A 21,414-nucleotide genomic window follows, 5' to 3' on the forward strand; every position below is an offset into this window, starting at 1 on the left:
ATCAGGTTGTCACCTGTATTCATCCCGGTCATGGGTAAAATTCTGACCAGGACAGAGCCTGAGGAGAGTCCGCCTCTGGATTCACGGGGATCCAATCAATCAGAACTCTTTGGTGTGATGCATTGTCTCCATTCTCATCCAGCTTGTATTTCTCCACCTAATTCAAAAAGATGTTCTAAGAGACTTGGCTGAAATCCTGTGGCTACAGCATTTCCCTACCCAATGGTCTCACAGCCTTAATTTTAAAGACTCACCCAACAAGTTAGTGGCTGAACTGAAATAGTGTGATCTCTGTTGTCCTAACTCTCCTAATCTGTTTGGAGACCTAAGAAACATACAAATGAAACGCATGGTCAAGAGGACTGCACTCTTCTCCATCAAGTAGAGAGAAAAAAGGGATACAAGACGGGAGGGCATGAGCATAACCTGTTCAGATCCAAACTGAAGAACAAAGCTTCAGTGGATTAAAATCTCCTTGGCTGAATCTGCTTTGAGCATACCATGTCCTTATCCATTTTTCTCTCCTGCAAGTTGGAAAAAAGGATCTTTTTCTTTAAGTATGGGCTCTTAGTCATTTGAAACCATTTCCTCAGCCCCTGTGGAATCTGCTTCCCAGAAATGCTGTTAGAGCTGGCACAGGTTGTCTTTAAGGCAAGTCTGGCGGGAGATCTGGGCCCGATGGCTATTATACACCCCACAACCATCCCTTCACAATGAGGGCCTAGAAGAAAGGCATTTGTTTCAAGCATCCATGATGAGGAAGAGATGTCATACCTAAGTTCTGCTTGGTTGCAGATCAAAAAGGTTCTAGCCATATCTCCTCCACTGTGCCTGTGCCATGTTTTCATATCACTTGTGTAGCCTAAAAAGAAATGGCAAGAGAAGTAAAAAATGGACCCACCACATGGTTTTAAGACACTTCTTAGAGATCTTCTGTTCTCTCAAGTAAGAGAATGTTTTTATTATACTATGTGACTAGTTAAAGAAACTAGCCATTCCTAAATCTACACATACTAACCTGCTAGATATGAAGCTCTGCAGACAGCTCTGGTCTAGTCCAGGGCTCAAAAGTTTCTATGCTTGTCTCGAGTTCCATTCTCCTGTGATACGGTAACTCTGACACCACAACTGAAGTCCTGTCCTCATCCTTGTCCCTAAAATCTGAACAAAGAAATCCAAGCTCAGCGTTAGGTGGGAGACAGATGTGTCTCCCGACTATGAAAGTATGGGAGATCCTGAGACGAATCTACAAGGGAGATACTGGGAATTCTTGATCCCTGGGGGGCTTTGGGCATAGGATTAACACCAGTCTGTCAGAGATGGGGTTGGTACAGAACATAAGGAAGGTGTGACCCCAAACACATCTGACCCAAGACCTTGGAAGGGTATCAGTTGTTTCGAGGATTAACAGGCCATTTGTAAGAGAATTGCCACAGAGAGGGGAAGTGGAAGTCATGTGGGGTTTTTGTTTGTTTGTTTGGTTTTGTTTTTAATATTGGGTTTTTTTTGGGGGGGAAGGGGAACAGGACTTTATTGGGGAACAGTGTGTACTTCCAGAACTTTTTTCCAAGTCAAGTTGTCGTCCTTTCAGTCTTAGTTGTGGAGGGCGCAGCTCAGCTCCAGGTCCAGTTGCCGTTGCTAGTTGCAGGGGGCGCTGCCCACCATCCCTTGTGGGACTTGAGGAGTTGAACCGGTAGCCTTGTGGTTGAGAGCCCACTGGCCCATGTGGGAATCGAACCCGGCAGCCTTCGGAGTCAGGAGCATGGAGCTCTAAACACCTAAGCCACCGGGCTGGCCCGGAAGTCATGTGTTTTTAGCCTCACATATCCAAATGACCTCCAGGGACCAATGCTGACAGCAATGGTGGTCATCCGATGGGACAGCCCCTCCTGGATGCTGCCTGACCATTAGCTTCACGTGCTGCATGGCTCTGAAAGCCTCTTCCACTCAGCACGATTTCTCCCCTTTGTCACCAGTTTCCTCTTAAGATCCAGGCTTTCATAGGAAAACTATATCACATTTCTGTCATGTTCACCTTCCTTTCCCAAGCACGTCCATGAAAGCTGTCTTAGTCCTTTTGAGCTGCCATCACAAAAATACCACAGACTGGTGGCTTAAGCAACGAACATGTATTTCTCATAGTTCTGGAGGCTGGAAGTCCTAGATCAAGGCACTAGCAGAGTCAGTGCCTGGTGAGTGCCCACGTCCTGGCCTTCTTGTCATTGTGTCCTCACATGGTGGAAGGCTCGAGGAAGCTCTCTGGGGTCCCTTTTATAAGGGCACTAATCCCATTCATGAGGGCTCCATCCTCATGTCCCAAGCACCTCCAAAGTCCCCACCTTCCAATACCGTCACACTGAGGGTTAGGATTGCAACATATGAATTTTGTTGAGAAACAAACATTCGATCCAGAATAAAAGCTGTGAGAGCCCTTCCCGCGCTCAGACTGGATTCTGAGTATATTAGTTCTGGTGTCAGTCCTGGCCTCGTCACGTTTTGACTGATATACTAAGTCTGAAGTAATCTTAAGGAGTCACCTTACTGTCTTATATATCCTTTAACTCCCAGAAAAATCTATTTAGCCATGCCAAGATGGTCATCTAGTTTTTTAAAGACCATTTTATGAAGCAACCTTTTTCATAAGCAATATATTGAACACTTGTACAAGCATGTTCATAGTTTATAATAAGAAAATTAGAAACAACCTAAATATCCGTTAGTAGGATAACGTGTTATTCCTAGAATAGCTTCTGTACGGTTTAAATTGTTGCTAATGAAAATGCTTTCATATTACCTGTGTCAAGTCACTGCTATTGCCTTCTAAATAGTCCCCCACCTGTGTTCTTGCCCTTTACCCTCCTTCTCACAGCTTTCTCAGTAGTCTACTAAAATGCAAACATGATTATGGCGCTTCTGGGATTAAAGCTTTCTTGTGTTTTTTTTCCTCTTTGTCTGTGCCTCATGGTCCGAGCTCTTTGAACTGTGTAACAGCCCTCACCATCTGCTCTCCTCTGCAGCCTCAGCTCCCAAGCCTGTACTCTGCTTTCCAACCACACAGGGCTGTCTCCATCCTCTGAAACTGTCAGTTTCTCTCACAGCTACATGATTTTGCACTTCATCTGTTCTCTGCTTTCAGTACCTTCCCCCTCCTCCAAAATCAAATTTGATCATCACTGTCCCTTCTACCCTCAGACAAGCTAAGCGCACCTGTTTGAACAGGCCCTGTGGGCTCTTAGCACACTCTGCTGAAGCTGTGTGTGTTTGTGCCTTGTCTTTCCCACCAGAAAGTGTGTTCTTGGGAGCTGAGAGGTGTGTTCATCTCATATTCCTCACTGAAGCACAGACCATATTTGATGCTAGACATTGAAAGAATGAATAAATTAATAAATGAACAAGTGTACAATTCTCACTCTTACATCTAGTTCCTGGTGTTCAGGTAGGCTGTACTTCATCATTTAAACCATTTTCACATATGGAAAACTGTTGGGCTGGGGGAAGAGAGGTCCCAGGAAAAATGTCCAGACTCAGGCTCAAATCCTCCTGAGGACGGCCCTGCTCACAGTAATAAGGCCTGTCTGCGGTCCTTATTACACTCGGACCCTTGGAACACTCTTGGGACTTCACCTGGGATGTTCTATGTCTTTTGGACTCAGAATCACCTCATGGTTTGAGCCCAAACTCAATCCTCACTCATATCGTGTGGTTTTGCCCCAGGCCTGGCACAGGGATGGCAGTCTCTACTGTATAAACCTGTTGCCAAAACAATTTTGAAATAGGAAAATTTCCAAACATGGTAAAAATGAATTCCCCTAGGATGCCTTATCTGCATATGGATGTGAATTTGTCTTAGGAACAATTGCTGATGCTGACCAAAGCACGGACCCCCTCAATGCTCCCCCAATACTTCTAGTACAGCATCTATAGTGCACTCACAATTGGTCCCCTACAGCCCCACAGGGCAGGGAGGTTTCTTTTTTCTATAATAATACATAAAAATGTATATATATATCAAACATAAGTGAACCAGAAAGACAAGCATCTCCCATATAAAATATCCATCAGTTGTCAGACAGCTAAGGGTATCATCCTAAGGTGAACTGAACTCCCCTACCAAAAGTATGAGAACCAAATTTTATTCTTCTTTCCAGACTGATTCTCTTCCTATGTGCCTTTGGAAGTTCAGCAGTGTGGCTATTTCATAGAGCTACATAGTGGAGATGACATGACTATGGACGAAAGTCAGACAATCCTGGCGCCACCATTTTATAACTGAGTGACCTTGGGCAAACTACAAATCATCCACAAGAATCAGTTCTTTAATCTATTAAAGGTGGGTTATTAATACTTACCTGCTGGAGTTATAGGGAATAAAAATGAAATAACATCTGGTGTTAGTTACCTTCTCACATTATGTCAGGTAAAGAAATCTGATCTAAATATTTCTAGACAGAATTCATCCGATCTCTGCAATTGATGGCATACGGAAAGTTGATTAAAAGTTATATTTACAAAGGGTTTTCACCAGCTTGCAATTTCTGCTTTGCTCTTGAATCCCTGTGCCATATAACAACTTCCTCTTTCTTATCTTTCCGTGGGGGCTTTATATTGCTTTTTACACTCTGTGGCAGCTAATTCCTGGAGTCTTTCTTGTCTTTCACATATTCTTGTTGAGTCACTTGGGTTTTCCCCCTTGATTTAATCCTAGAGACAAACAATAGGTAACTATGGCTCTCTCCAAAACAATAAAAGAAAATGAAAAAGGGAGCTCCCCCTGGGGTAATATCTCACAGTTTATAGTAACGCCATGGCTTTGTATACTTTTCTGAAGTACCCACCATATTTCACGCAGTTCAATTTGGTTCCATAAAAGCAGTCCCACTTCTGGCACAGACTGTGGATTCCGAAGTGTTTTACAAAGCCAGTCATTTAAAACTCCCAGTGCCAGGCCCACAGAAACGAGGTTACCTTGGGTCATCAGGTTCTCAGGGCAGTCCACAAAATTCTATCTAACCCTGAATGTTGCCAACTTGCCACACTAGATGCACTGTTCATTTACTCCCAACAACTCTGTACAGCCTTGGTTTTGTAAGAGAGGGAGAGAGGGCACTCTATGTTCCAACTCCGGGTGCCAGGGACACAGCTCTCCCCTACTCCCTACTTGGCTGGGCCAGCAGCTAGGGGTAGGGCTGTGCCAGGGAGGGGGCTGGAGAGAAGGGCACATAATCCTGGCAGATAATCCCACCAGCACCAGAAATTTGATTCTCTGCCTCAGGGCTTCTTTCTAATGCTTTCCCTCGTAGGAATTCTAAGGAATAATAGTGATGACATTTGTATAGTGCTTTATAGTTTACAAATGATGCATTTTCATCCTTAATACCACACTGGTCTCATCTGGTACTTACAATAACCGTCTCAAGTTATTATGATTTTCGTTTCACAGGCAGAAACGAAAACTGAGGTTCAGAAATGAAAAAGTTAGGATTTCTAAGGCCAGTGGGACATAAGGGTATAAAAAGCTCAATTGCTACCCAAGTGTGGGTGCTTCTAACTAGGTCTCCTCCCACACCCATATGTCAATATTTTATTTATTGATGAAACACTTACGAAACTAGTGCTTACTAAGTGCCAGGCTCTGTTCTAAGAGTTCTATAAATATTAGCCCACTTATTATGGTTCAGTCCTAAATTAAGGGTCGCCTTCTTTTCCTTTATGTTTTAAACCTGTGCTTCCATCACTGAAAAATCATCTTGGAAAAGGATAATGATGGTACATTTTTCCTCTTTAATCAGACGGACTTTTTTAAAATCAGAGTCAAGTGACCTCTGACTCTCATATTTCTGTTCTTAGATGAGTTGCTTTCAAGAGTCAGACTTTTGGACTGGGTAAGAAAGGTGAAGGAATTAGGAAGTACAAACTGGTAGTTACAAAATAGTCATGGGGATGTGAAATACAGTATAGGGAATATAGTCAATAATATTGTAAAAACTATGTATAGTATCAGATAGGTAATGTACATATTGGGGGGGAATCACTTTGTACATTATATACATGTCTAACCACTAAGCTGTACACCTGAAACTAATACAAAATGATATTGAATGTCAACTATAATTTTAAAAAATATACAGTCACGGGATATAAAGTACTGCAGCGGGAATATAGCCAATAGTACTGTAATAGCTGTGTACGGTGTCAGAGGGGTAGGAGACTTGTTGGGTTATTTATCACTTTGTGAGGGGTGTAAATGTCTAATCACTATGTTGTTTTGTATACTTGAAACTAATAATAAAAAAAGAGTCAGATTCTTTGTCAAATAGTTTAAATATGACATAAACCTTTATGTTCCCAAATCCCAGCAGGTCTTTCCACTACAGCCTTTCTTGCTTTGAGACAAAATAAACTGTCTCTAGCCAGAGCTAAAGTCTTAGCCAATAGAATATGTGTCATCATGAGCCCTCTGTGCAATAGCCCCACTGAGACTGGCACCTTGTGCCCGTTAGCTGCCCGAGAGCATTTGACCAGCCTAAGAGGCAGAGGAGCCTAGCAGTCACCAGGATGTGCTCTGACAGTAAACCTCCTGGCTTTGCATTTTGGTTCCCCCTCTATATTTTGTGATCTTGGACATATTACTTACCCTATCGGCGCCTCCGTTTTCCCATCTATAAAATGGGGACAGTAATAGTACCAACCTTGTAGCGTTGTTGTCAGAATTGTCCTGTTTTACAGGTGAGGAAACTGAAGCTCAAGAAGTGGTGAGAGATTCTCCCAAAACTACACAATTAGTATGGGCTGGAGCTGGCATTCGAATTTAGAGTCTCCTATTTCCAAAGCCCATATTCTGCCAAATGCAGGGAGAGAGTCCACGCTTGGCCAGGTGGTCGATCAGATGTGCTACGTTGAGAACAATTCTGAGACTGCATCAGGCTGCAGTGAGTATGGTCACCTAGCAGCATCTCCTGTGGACACAGGAGGGGAGATGGCATATGTGTCATCCACACTTCGCACATCCACCCACAGACCTGGACATCATTAGGAGGGGGCCCTCGCCTGGGAGCTCCATTCGGCAGGCGCCATGTCTTCCTGATATCTGTCTCCCTGGCTCTTAGCACAGTGCTTGGCCAAAGTAGGCAGCCAACATGTGTTGAACTAGACTGAACTGAGTGGTTCAGAGATTTGCCCCCGAGGATGGGTCCTCTATGGTCTCGGTTTGGGCAGCTTCCCGTGGGTTGCTTTAAAAAGGCAAACTTCCAATCTTAAATGAGACTTGGGGAGGCTCAGATGCAAGATGTTAACGCCAACTATAGCTTCCATCCTTATTTCAAGGGCAAATTTAAGGTAAAAAAGATACTAATAGAATATGTTGATTTCATTTTACTTGAGTCATTACAATGAAACAACAGCCAGTTTATCCAGCCTACCCTCTTTCTCTCCGCTGTGCCTAGTCACTCTTCCTCCACTCTCAATCACAAAGGCAAGTGGATCTTAAGTGTTATCTTAAGGGTGGAAAGGGAAAAGGATTGATGGCTGAAAGTTTAGAATAAAACATCCTATCTTTGGAACATAATCAGTGTGGGACCATTGATTCTGTTTGTCCTTCTGGATTTAGAGAGCAGTGGAAGTCTGGAGTGTTTATTGTTTCATGAGAGTCTGGGTAAAAGGAGCATTTTTTCATTGGTTTCATATGCAATCTCTGCTCACCTGCTTAGGTGTGGCCCAGGCGGAGTGCACTCTGGAGACCTTGCCCTTGAGAGGGTCATTCTTTGGACTGAAACCCAGTCGAGTGTACATTCCCAGAAACATGCATGGGATGACCATCTTCTTCCTCTAATCCAAATAGGTATTTTGATCCTGCCAAACGAGGAGAATGGCTCAATGCTTTTTGCTGATGATGAAAGCAGGAGGCTGGAACCCATAACTTCTTGAATCCTATCTTAGATCTTAAAAAAAATTGTTGGTCATCTCTTACTAGCCAGGTACTAGGCTAAATGCGTTTGCGTACATTATCTCATTTAGTTCTCATAACAGCCTTAGGGAGGCGGTATCAGCTGGATGAGGGTTTCTCAAAGTGTGTGTTCTGTGGTTTCTCAAAGTGTGTACCTGTACTGGAGATGTTTGTGATAAGTGGAAATTAAAGGGTCCCAACCCAGGCCGACCGATTCCACATACCTTGGGATGTAGCCAAGAATTCTGTATTTTCAGCAAGTCCCCTGGGAGATCCTTAAGCAATAAGTAAGAACGATGACCCAGAACAGGACACCAAATGGCAACAGTAGATAAAATTGACTTGCAGGTGTATTTTGTGTGGCCCTTATTTTAAAAATCAGAACATTTCACTCAAATATCTAGATTTCCAGCCTCTCTTGGAAAAATTCTTAGAGCTGGTATTCAGATACCAGCTGAATCATCTGAACAATCATCTGAAGCTATACGATGATCACCGCAGCATGTTCTCTAGACCCCGGAGCCACCAGAGCCCCCCTTGGTCTAATAGCCCCATCCGTTTACTTGGGCTTTTCCAGAACAGATACCTGGTTTTTGTCATTTGTGAATCCTCACTCCTTAAAACCAAGTTGATGAAAGAGTGTGAATAAATTTGTGGTGAATGAATGAATGGACACAGGAGCCTGATAGTAATCTCCTGGCTTGTATAACTTAAGGGAAAGCTAAAGAAAGGGGCGACCGGATGGCTCAGTTGGTTAGAGCACAAGCTCCGAACAACAGGGTTGCCTGTTCGATTCCCACATGGGCCAGTGAGCTGTGCCCTCCAAAGACAATGAGCTGCTGCTGAGCTTTCAGAGGGGCGGCTGGATGGCTCAGGTGGTTAGAGCGCGAGCTCTCAACAACAGGGTTGCCGGTTCAATTCCCACATGGGACGGTGGGCTGCTGCCCCAGCAACTAAAGACTGAAAACAGCAACTGGACTTGGAGCTGAGCTGCGCCCTCCACAACTAGATTGAAGGACAACAACTTGGAGCTGATGGGCCCTGGAGGAACACACTGTTCCCCAATATTCCCCAATTAGGAAGGAAGGAAGGAAGGAGGGAAAGAGGGAGGGAGGGAGGGAGGGAGGGAGGGAGGGAAGGAAGGCTAAAGAAAAAGCCCTGGTCTGGGCGTAGGAGACATGGGGTTATAGCCTAGTTCTGCTGCCAGTAGCTTTGGCCATACATATCACCTCACTTCTCAGAGGCTGTTATCTTAACTACAAAATGAGTTATGAGGATGGATTTGTCAAAATTCTTCCATCTCAAAAAAGCATAGCTTCTCTAGGCTGCAGGTAGACATTCAGGTTCCGTCTTTAATTTGCATGTGGTAGAGGAGGCTGTTAGGAAACTAGGTCCCTTACACGCTCAAAATGCTATCTGTTGACATGGCAAGTTGGAGTCTTGGTCTGACCTGAGGAGGTCGCTGACTCTCCACATAGTCACAGAAAGAACGGTAGGCATTTATGGGCTAACTCCTTTAGTTTGTTTGCTCCTACAGGTGAAATCCACATACCTCAGCCTGAGGCTGAAGGCGCTTCACGTTCAAATCCCTGTCAGGTAACCCTGCAACTCGCCCCCTTCCCTGTAACAATACTCAATCGCCTATGCTGCCCCAAACCCCGGGTTGTTTCTTGCCCTCTCTGTCTTTGTACATTCTCTCTTCCTCACCCCATTCAGACAGCTAGTTAATTCCTAACAGGCCTTTACACCCAATCAAAGGGGCCCTTCTAGGAAGTTGTGCTAGCCACTGCGTCCGCTCTCCTGCTCCAGGGCTCTTTTCACGCTCTCTCTCCCCAGTACCTTTAATTTTGCCTTGTATTACCGACGTCTGTCATCGGGTCTATGACAGTTCTCATTCCTTTACGTACAGGTTCTCCTTGTAGACGGAGATCTCCTTGAGGGTAAGGATCTATCAAGACTGACCAGCCTACGTCCCAGACGTGCTGAGATGGCTCTGAGAGTCAGACAAGAGCTGACTATGAACCCCTGTCCTACCCACGTCCCCCACCCCCAGCACACCTATCTCTGCATTTTGAGACGCAGAGTTTATTGCTGATCTTTAGACTGACTAATGATGTTTGCCCCTGGCTGAGTATCCTGTGTCTCAGCATCAGGGTTGCGTAAGTAGACTGTAGGGATTATGTTAGCACATTATTCTGTGGAGCACTTCACAATAGGGGCATGGTGTAGGGCAGTGTTTCCTACCCTGTTACGAGAAATCCTCTAATCCTCCTCAGGAGAAATATATAGACTCTGTATTAAAAAGCAGTCTGGTCCAAAAAGTTTGGGCAAGTCTGAAAATTATATTCCCCTCTTAGAAATTTCACAGTGCAGGTTAGTGTATTAAAGGCTCAGAAGTCTGGTGAGAAAGACCATGGTTTAATTTTGTTTCACCCAGCGTTTCCAAAGTACAGTGTCAAGGAACGAACACTGAAATTAGAAGTCAGGAGATCCGAGTTCTCATTTCCCCTCTGCCACTAATGCAAATGTGTGATCCTAAACCAGATACTTCCCCTTTCGGAGCCTCACATTTCTCATTTGTAAATGGAAGGAATTCAAAATAAAAATCTAAAATGACATGGCTATATTAGATTATATCCAACGGCCTTTCTAATCCCCACTTTCCATCCCACTGGAAGAGATGAGCAGCTCTGGCTTTGATGCTTTTTCTGGGGCTAAAAGGCTCCCACAATGGGGTTTAAGCAGCAGTCTCGGCTCTGCCCCGCCCAACCCTGGGAACAGCTGGCCAGGAGCTTGATGTTCTCTTAATGCAGCAGTTTCCCTCTGCCAGCTGGATGAGAAAGGGAATTATCAGGCAATTCTGAGCTGATTATGCAACTCCAGGACAGCATTTAACATTGTAAGAATCAACTGTTCACTTTTCCTCTCCTCCTTTGCAAGGGATTCACTATTGCAAGAACCATTGCCCACTATGTCCAAAAATCAATAGATTGGACAGTAAAGTGAAACTCTGGGTTAAGGAAGAGCTGGTAGGTAGGAGAAATTTGATAGTGATCATCAACTAGGACCATGCAAATCCCTAGTATCTGCCAGGAGACCAGCCGCCCAAGGATGTAGTGAGGAGAGTCAGGCGCAAAGTTCCCCTGGCCTTGAGAGAAAATACGGCCAGTCCTATTGCCTTTGAAGTGCAGATGTGAAAAGGAAAGTACATCTGGCTCAAGTCAGATTTTGGAATCACGGCATTTATGTGGGCAGGGGTCAGCCCGTCGGTATTTCCCGCTGATGGAGGCCTTATTAAACATGATACAATGTTCGAAACAGAGAGCCCAGGATTTCTACTCTGAAGGGTAGCCCCCAAACGACCACTGTTTAAGGCCCACAGGACACATAAGCAGAGTGGTGGTTCCCTCTGAATATCATCTCAGCAAAGTCAGAAATACCATTACTCAGATTGATCTGTTTCCAGGATTTTCTTCCTTTGTAAGGTACATGCACTCCAGGATCCTTCCTTCACTCCTTTCCTCTGTCTGGAAACATTACATAGCATTCCTGCTGTTAAAGGACAAAACGAAAACAATTTAATAATGAGTTTGATGTTCTCCTTTATTCACCGACGAGGACAGCCCCTCATAAGCAGTGGAGCACTCTTCCCGAGGGATTGTGGGCAAGAGTGTTTTACAGAACGTTAGCAGCAGCAACTTGGAAACGGGCATGCGTGGCTAGGAGGTCGGGGATTTCCTTCGAAGGCCCTCTGGTCCTCTTTTCTAGGGTGAGGTGAGCTCCTAAAGCTGAGTTGGATTGTGATTGGTATTAGGTTTCTTTCACAGTGAGGCGTTTCCGTTAAGTGTCCTCTGACTTAGGTTTACATTTGTGGGCTGGGCCACTGGGGCGGCCTCCGTTTTGTGGGTCCCAATATAAGAATTAACTTTATACTATATTTCAGGTCTTATCCTGGGCATTATGGTACGTCATGCATCCCGAGTGGGCGTATGCAGTGCAACTCTTATAGGGGTTGGGTTCAAAAGGTAACGTTTAAAGAACAAGAGAGAAACAAAACAAATGAGAAACAAAAACTCATAGACACAGACAATAGTTTAGTGGTTACCAGAGGGTAAGGGGGGTGGGGGGTGGGAGTTGAGGGTAAAGGGGATCAAATATATGGTGATGGAAGGAGAACTGACTCTGGGTGGTGAACACACAATGGGATTTATGGATAATGTAATACAGAATTGTACACCTGAAATCTATGTAATTTTACTAACAATTGTCACCCCAATAAATTGAAGAAAAAAAACAAAAACAAACACACAAAGAAAATTAAACCGTAGTTGAAAAGGGGGGGGAAAAGGGTAATGTTTTAGGCAAAAATCAAGTATTGTCGGAATTACCCTTGAAAATATTTTAAATCATCCCCAAGAGTGGTGAAGCGGTCACCTGAGAAGCACAGGACAGCAGAGGGACCCGCGTTTTAACTGAGGGATTATGTCATTCAACCTACCCTTCTGAGGCCATCGACTCAGTGTGTGGAATGGTACTATTAAATTGCTATTTCTCGCTTCGAGTTTTGTTTTATTCTGTTTTGGCTAAAATTGAATTTGTGTAAGTTAACTATGTATATGACATCCATTCAGTGAGATACATAGGAAAAATACCTACATTCATCTTGCTAACAGAAGTTGCCCCCTGGGTGAGGACTGGGTTTGGGGAGCTAGAACAAAAAAAAGGTCAAAGAAGACCTCAGCCTTTTCTGCCATGTTTTTATTCTTATTTAACAAGGAAAATTCTTTGTGTTTTTCATGTGGAACAAGAAAAGGTCCCTGACTACAAGCTGCTCACAATCTATCAGGGGAGCGCGGCCTGAAAATAAACAAAGATAAGATAGTATCAGAAGCGCTGTGCTAGCTGTGTGCTGTGGGCAGCCATAGGGTGGGGGAGCGATTAATTTTGTCCTGCTGCTTAATCTCATCCCTGTCTTTGTGTTCTGTGTGCAGGGAAACAGGGCTGCATTAAGTCTTGCTTATTCAGTTTCAAGGTGACCGAGATAAGCCTTGGGCAGTTGGGCTGGTCTTGCCAGTTCCCTCCCCTGCCCCGGGGAAGGGCAGCTCTTAGGGTCTGTGACACCCAGTGAGGCGGCATCTGCACGAGTTTTCCAATAAGTCACACTTTTTCCTGCCATCACAGGGCTGTTGCTAAGGGTGAGAGGGGACCAGAGAGCTCTGCAGTGTGTTGGCTCATGTATGGGTAGGGTCACCTCTTCTTTGCCCTTTGTGAGGTGGAATAGACAGGAATTATTACTCCCATGTTATGGCCTTGAAAACAAAGGCGCAGGAATCAGAGGCAGAAATGGGTCTCCACCATTCGGGTGCCCTCCAGTCCAAGGCCCTGGCCAGCTAACTGCCCGTCGTGCTCTCACTAACTACTTCAGAAGGCGGTTATGAATCAACTCTGCATGCAGAACCCTGACCCATGTAGTAACAGAGCCACAGGAAGGCCTTTGGATGACTGTTTAGGTCATTTTCCTGACACAGGCTAGAGTGTGAGCTCTGTTCCAGGCCTAATGGAAAAACTACACATTTTTTCCTGGGAATAAGATCCCTCTCAACTGAAGGTTGTGTTTGTTGTGGTAAAAATTGCAGGCTCTAGACTGAGATGGAAGCCACGACCTTTTGAAACAGGGCCCAGTTGGGACCCCTCTCAACGTCCATGGCCGCACCTTTCCTTGACCTATAGCTTAACAATAGATCATCCCCCTGTGGCTTGAGCTTGGAATGTCCCCTGTTCTACTCAGTTCCCTGTTTTAGAAAATTATCCTGAAACTATGATTAAGATCCTTATGCTTATTGATCACAACCTCTTCGGTCTAGCATTCTTTCCAGGCTACTCCCATCATTGTTCCTGGGTTGCTGACACCATCTGGGAGCCATGATTTCAAGGGGAAGGCTCCACACAGACGCCTGGAACTGTCACATAGCCTTTAGAGGAAGGCCCAGATTTTCCCTTAAACACCCTAAGCTGGTTGGAGAATGTTAAGGCAGTTTTTGGAGGTGTTAACCCACTGCCTTCTCAGACCATCGGTGCTCTGATGATAAACGTTTATTCTAGGGCCCAATTCCTGTGTCGGTCTACTGGCTGAGCAGCGCAGGCAGCACGATCCCCGAACTCAGTTGGCCTCTGGTTTCACTTTTACCCGTGAGATGCTGGACAGGTTCCTTAACCTCTATCATCGGCTCTTTATCAGTACAATGAGAAAAGCACCACCGCCTCATTGGATAACTGTGAGGAATGACTGGAAGCCTGATGCCTGGCCCAAAGCAGGCACTCACCATGTATCCGTCTGCATGCATCCTTTGGGTCTTTCCTATGAGGTCTCCCATCTTCTTGCCTAATTAAAGGAAATTGTTTAAAAATAAATACTGATGATAAAAATAATAGCTTTCACTTACTAAGAGCCTGCTACATCTAAACTGTTTTATCTCTAATTCTTAGTTTATCTCTAATTCTCACAACAACTTTGTGAGGCAAACATTGATATCCCATCCCTATTTTATAGACGTGGAGAATGAGTCTCCTCATCAAGTAACTTGCCCCAAGACACACAGAGTACAGAGTCCGACCCAGGTCTGCTGACCACTGCCCACCACGCCAGTGTCCTTTATGGGGGGGATAAGGAACTCTGTTAGTTTCCTATTGCTGCTGGAACAGATGACCACAAACTTAGTGCCTAGAACAACGTAAATCTGTTATCTTAAAGTTCTGGAAGTCAGAGGTCCTCAAGTCAAGGGGTGGGCAGGACTGTGTTTCTTCCAGAGGCACTAATGGAGAATCTGTGTCCTTGCCTTTTCCAGCCTAAAGGCTGCATGCATTCCTTGGCTCATGACCTCTTCCTCCATCTTCAAAGCCAGCAGCAGTATAGTGTCCTCAAATCTCTGTCTGACTGCTTCCATTCTCACATCTCTCGCACTCTGGTCCTGCCTCCCTCTTCTAAGGACTCTTGTAGTTACACTGGGCACACCAGACAATCCGGAGTAAACTCTCCATCTCAAGATCCTTAACTTAACCACACCTGCAAAGTCCCTGTAAGGTAACATATTTAAAATTTCTGGGATTAAGACATAGACATATTTGGTGACCATTATTCTGCCTCCCACATGAGGCACATCCATCTCATTGACTAATGCTTGTTGCATATAAAGTGCTCAAGAAATATTTGTTAAATTGATGAGTGAGGAATAATACACTAGATTAACTTCAAATCTATCCTCTCCTTTTCATTTTCGTTTTTGGTTCATCTAAAGATATGATATGTCCAGATGGACCATCTCTATGGCTGAGCAGTCTGTTCCTTCACCCGGCCCCAAATGTAAAAATGGATAGCCCTGGACACCACAGTCTGTCATCTAAGGTTGAATGGAGAGCTCGAGGTTGTAAATAAACTTTTCAAAGTACAGACTGATTGCCTGCGACCTCTAGTAGTAGGTCCACCTTTTACCTGTGAGATGGTGGAGCTCTTCAAAACTCTAAGTTAAATATACACCATGAACAAATGACCCAATTAACAAATGGGCAAAGGACTTAAATCCTTAAATAGACATTTCTCCAAAGAAGAAAGACAAATGGCCAATAAACATATGAAGACACTCAACATCACTAGCCATCAGGGAAATACAAATGAAAACCACACTGAGATATTACTTCACACATACTAGGATACTAGCTATAACATTATTTAAAAAGGAAAGTAACAAGTGGTGGAGAAATTGGAACTCACATACATTGCTGGTGGGAATGTAAAATGGTACGGTTTCTTCGGAAAACAGTTTGGCATTTTCTCAAAAAGTTAAACATAGAATTACCATATTATCCAGCAATTCCATTCCTAAGTATATACCCAAAAGAACTGAAATCAGGGATTCAAACAGTTGTTCATACACTGGTGTTTATAGCCGTATTATTCACAATAGCCAAAAGGTGGAAACAACTCAAATATCCACCAATAGATGAATGGATAAACAAAATGTGATATATATATATATACAATTGAATATTATTTGGCCATTAAAAGGAATGAAGTACGGACATATGCTACAACATGGATGAACCTTGAAAACATTATGCTAAGTGAAATAAGCCGGATACAAAAGGACATATATTGTATGATTTCACTTACATGAGATATCTAGGATAGGCAAATTCATACCAGAGACAGAAAGTAGATTAGAGGTTATAGAGGTGGAAAAGGGGAAATGGGGAATTATTGCTTGATGGGTGCAGAATTTCTGTTTGGGGTGATGAAAAATTTTGGAAACAAACAGTGGTAATAGTTGCACAACATTGTGAATATACTTGATGCCACTGAATTGTACATAGAAAAATGACAAAATTGAGGTTATATATATATTTTACCACAATTTTTTAAAGAGCAAAAAAAAAAATTACACCTGAAACTAATGAAAAAAATAGCAATAAACAAATGAATAAACCATGAACCATTTTGCCAGGGAAAGAAGATCTTTCAGTGAATTAACACTGCCACAGGGTGAAAAGCACATGTCTTGTGAATCCTAAGATTCAGAAAGGACAAAATGTTTAATTATAGGCGCTTGGTAGAGACAAATATTCTGAGGCCTTTGAAGTGTAACATAGAGAGCAGCTAAACTAGTTTTATCAACTCTTATCAGCCTTAAGGGAGGACCTGGGACTGATACATGTGAAATTGTTTCACAATATACTGATTTTTGGGTTTAATGAAACAAAGCAGAAATACAAGCATTGAGAGATGTTATTCTTCCATCTGCCCAGAATTTGAGAGATGAGTGGGAACAGAGTGCACTTATGGTGATAAAACATATTAGAAAGTGCAAAGGGGACGCTATTGATGAGGGTGTGACAAGAATTGCAAACAAAGGTCTTCAAGACAAACAACAGAACAAGTTATATAAAGAAAAGTTTAATATGTAATCCTAAAAGAGAGTTCAAAGCCATCTGGCCAGCAGATATATTTACTTGGTTTGCACAGTGTTTGAATTAGTAGCTAATATTGAAAAATCAAAAGATTTTACATAAAATTCTGTTTTATGGCTTCTTTTGAAAAACTGGAAGATCTGGCAAAACTGGGTCTACCTTCTAGCTGCTGAGAGGTGGCTGTCCCCTTGAAAGGGTGAAGTGGTCTCCAGTTTGTTGCCTGCCGTGAAAAGGCCTTCCACCAAGCCGTGGGCAATGGAAGAGCATGCAGCCACCAGGGGCAGTCCCTCCTGAAACATCTGGCTCTTTAAAATAGAAACTGTTTGATTGGTGAATATATTTTCTCTGACCTTGTGTGAGGACAAATGTGTTTAGTATGTTTACAATTTCGGTATACTGTATTTTTGTAGAAAATTACGGTAAAACCAGGGCAGGACTATAAGCCGGGTGAGGGCAGGAGCCATGCCTGCTTACACACCTGAGTCCCCGCTGCCAGGACCATCACTGCAGGATGCCCAGAAGCACAGTAGCAGGAAATGAGGGTATAATGTGGCATGTACCAACTTACCAAAACACTCACAGGAAAAAGAGAGAAAGCTTGCCTTGAGGGAAACAGTGCATAAAGAAAGAAAAACGCAGAAGCATGAGACTTCCTGACAGATGCCACTGATTTGGGGGGCATAAGCATGCAGAGATGAGTGCATCTAGCAGCCATCATGACAGAGAACATGTGGGAAAATGTGGGGAAAAGGTGAACCTTCCTCGGTGAGACAGGGAGGATGCAGAAATGTGTGACTCTTACTCAGAGATGAAGTAGTTGAAGAAGCAGAATAAAAAGAAAAAAGAAAAACTGAAACAATGAGCTGGACTTACAACTAACTCACTGCTTACTAAGGAACTGGGGGAGATACTAAAATTTAGTACTGCCAGCTGGAATTTTTAGTTATATGGGGGGCAGGGGTGGGGAAGAATATAAATAAATAAAATGATTCCATAATGTTTTATGCTATACTCATATAAGACGTCTTTTCTAATAAAATAAAAGTGGCGCTGTGGTCTGTGGTAATGGAGACGTCTACATGTGTCCCAGATCATTTAGCAGTGAGCCGCCAGGAAGCAAGAGGCTGGATGGAATGAGCTTTGAATGGACTCTGATTAAGAACCCTCATATAGGGAAACTGAGGCAGAGGCTAAGTCAATTGAGCACAGTGCACCTGTGACCCTGGCAAGTCAAGGAAATATTTCAGCCAGCTTTTGTTATATGTGTGTGTGTGAAGGGGGAGAAGAATGATTTGGCAGAACGCAGGTAAAGGCTGCTTTTTCTGATTCTATGAAGCAGGTCTAGATGCCTGCAAGGCCATAGCGACAGTGGTATCCCCGTGTTTGTCAAGCCCCTGAATTACACCTAGGCTAGATGCAGGAAGCTGATGGCTCCTGGTGAAGCCTGGAGCGGTTTGCATCTTCCCCACCAAGGTACCGCCAAGGTTGGCTCCTGCTTTGCTAAGCTCAATGATAACTGTGGCTGCACCTTATTGGATGAGGTGTGTTTGGGGAACGAGGGAGAGTGCTGTTTTGCAAACCCTCAGTCAACACTGATCCTCTCCAAGGACTGTTAGGTAAATCCCAAGCCAGTTTCTACGTACAGGGTAAGTGCCTGTCTTGTGAGCTTCTCAGTAGGGTCAGAGGGGGGATATCCAGTGAGAAATCAAAAGACTCTTTTTGATAAGAGGTAGAGGCATATTTGGGCAGCTGGAGCGAAACTCTTCACGTTGGATGCTGGTGCCGTGCCCCTACCTCTAGCCCTGAGCTGCTGCTGCAGGCCTCAGGACCCCCTCCACAGGAGAGTAAGGAAGTGCCTGGAGGACTAAGGCTTTGGGCATCATGCTCAGACGCAGCATGTCTTGGTCAAAAATAGAATCCTGGGTGCACCCGGAGTCTTTCTAGCATCCAGGACCACCCCCCCCCAAAGTAATAAAAGATTGGACAAGGGGATAGATCAATTCTAGAAGCTACTGGCCTTTGAGAACAGGCATCACAAAACAAGCGTGTTGAATATGACTTCAAATCCACTTATCTATAACTAAGTGACATTGTTTTAATCCACTTAATTATGACAAAGACAAAAAAAGTTGCTTTGATAGAAGAATGAAGTAAGTCACACCAGGATGTCATCATTCTGTATCTATTGTCCTTGGTAAGCAGTCAGCACCCAGCTGCTAAGGGGCCCTGCTGGAGGTTTGTGGAGAAGAATGTTTGGAGAAGCAACAATGGCAAGGGGACATTTAGACCATAAATCCTGAGAGTTTGTGTGGACTGTTTTTGAGTTTTGGTTTGGTGCGGCAACTCTTCCTAAACCTAAAAAGTCTCCAGCCTTTGGGAATTAGCTCCTGCCTTGGCCAAGCACTGCTCACAGACAGTGAAGAGAAACTGCGCTGAGCCCCGTGAAAAAGATCAGGCAACTCACCAATACCGACACACGGTGTCTTCTTTCCTTAGCAAAGAGCCCTAGTGACAAGGGACTTGCACTTTTGCGTGGGCAACGGGATATCAGCTCTTGGTTGGTCGCCGTCTCTCCAGAGTGCCTTCAAGTATAAAAAGGTACACTTCTATTCAATTTGGATTTTATTCCTTCATCTTCCCTTACCTGGAACAATAGTGTGATTAATCTGTCATTTTTGGGAGCATGTTATTTCTTTATTTGGCTTAAGAGATATTATCCTATATGCGATTGGCTTGTGAAATTCCTGTGCTAAATAAATTTTAAAAAGAATCAATCTCTGAGTATAACTTTTGCTGCCTCCACAAAACAGGTGTCTTGTTCATTTTTCTTCATTCAAGAAATATTTATTGAGCACCTACTATTTGGCAGGAAATGTTCCCGGCTCTGGGACACATCAATGAAATAGACAGGCAGAAATTTCTGCCCTGTAGAGCTTACACCTTAGTGTGGACGGATGAAAATGTTCACAACTTCTTTGTTTCTGCTTGTCCAGCTTCTGTCATCTCCTCCAGAGGTAACTGGGGAAAAACCAGGAGATGAGACTCCTTCTTCAGAGCAGAAGGGCCATTTGAAAGATAAACCTCTGTCTTGCTAATACTGATTACCTAAACTAGAAGGAAAATAAATAAGGACCAAAATAGTGTGAAACTGTGGCTCTCTGAGCTGAAAATGAAAGTGCCAGCTAGTTACACCAAAGAAGTACACATTATTTAAGGCAAATCTATGAGGCCAGATCTCTGGTTGGCTCAGAGAAAGATTATAAACTCTTCTTCGCCATCAGCAGTTTTCACGTTTCATGTCACTGGTGCTGGGAAGCCAGGTCTCAAACAGATCCAAAATGGGTAGTGCAAAAATTAATAAATAGAAACATCATTTAAAATGAAGTTGGGAGGCCAGGAGGGGGAGCTTTCACACCCGACGTCAATAGCAGAGCCCAACAGGAGAACTCTATTTAGAATAGCTCTAACGACTTGCTCTTTTCTATAAAACAGTTTCTTCTCCTTTGTTTCTTAGGACTTACATATGGTTTGCTGTTAGGCCCCATGTCCTGAACTGCAATTCTTCCTTCTTCTGAATAAACTCATTTTGCTGCAGCAACATCTGGCTATTTGTTTCAGGTCGACAGTAGCCTACGACTCCAGCAGCTAGGGTCATTCAACAGAGGGGCTGCGTGCACCTGTTTGAAGCTTAGCAAGCTGTTTCCTTAAGATTCTTACATCAGAAGGTAAACATGTTTTTTGTGCTGAGATCCTTCTCCTTCATGCAGGAATGAGAATGGAAGGAGCAAGTCAGTGAGTTAAGAGATAGAAAACCTCAATGGCTACCCCCCAGCTCGTTGGCAAACACTCATATCCTCAAAATTTCCTTACATTGAGCAGCAACACACTTTCTATGGATGAGGTCTGCACTTTGAAGCCCACAGAGAAAGGACTTTCTCTTCCCAGTGACAACCCTTAGGCTTCTGTTATAAAGGAGAAAAATCCCTAGAATGAATTCATCCTAATATGCCAGTTTCCAGGTCTCCATCATCCTGATCATTCTGTTCTGATTTTGTCAATATATTTCTTTGTCAAGTTTGTCAATATATTTCTGAATGTTTTTTCTTGAGGTATAATTGACATATAACATTATATTAGTTTCAGATGTACAACATAATGGTTCAATATCTGTATATATTGGAAAATGGTCCCCATACTAAGTTACAAAAATTTTTTTTCTTATAATGAATAGCTTTTAAGATCTACTCTCTTGGTAACTTTCAAACATTGTTTGTCGATACACTTTTTAAAATATGGCACTAGGAGTTGGAAGTTTTTTTCTCAGGAAAGAGTAGTTATGCTGCACACATAAGGTCTGAGCGAGGCAGAGGGAGAGGGAAATAGCAGTGATTTTAAGGAAGTGAGCTCTGGGATCAGAAAGATGGTACTGAAGATGGCATTTGATGGTATTGAAAACCTGGGGATAATGGGTAAGACGATTTGGGGTTGGCTCTGTTTTCTAGTGGGAAACA

The 21,414-nt window shown here is 43.5% G+C and overlaps 1 long non-coding RNA gene across 1 annotated transcript; it reads left to right on the forward strand.

The window, feature by feature from the left end:
* The first annotated feature begins 3,280 nt into the window (after window positions 1–3,280).
* On the forward strand, window positions 3,281–7,190 carry LOC117038222 (uncharacterized). Its single transcript, XR_004425647.1, has 3 exons — window positions 3,281–3,436; window positions 4,149–4,330; window positions 6,727–7,190. It is a non-coding gene; the product is annotated as an uncharacterized LOC117038222 (long non-coding RNA).
* The last annotated feature ends 14,224 nt before the right edge of the window (window positions 7,191–21,414 follow it).

Source organism: Rhinolophus ferrumequinum, chromosome 2, assembly GCF_004115265.2.
Source record: "Rhinolophus ferrumequinum isolate MPI-CBG mRhiFer1 chromosome 2, mRhiFer1_v1.p, whole genome shotgun sequence".
Taxonomy (NCBI): Eukaryota; Metazoa; Chordata; class Mammalia; order Chiroptera; family Rhinolophidae; genus Rhinolophus; species Rhinolophus ferrumequinum.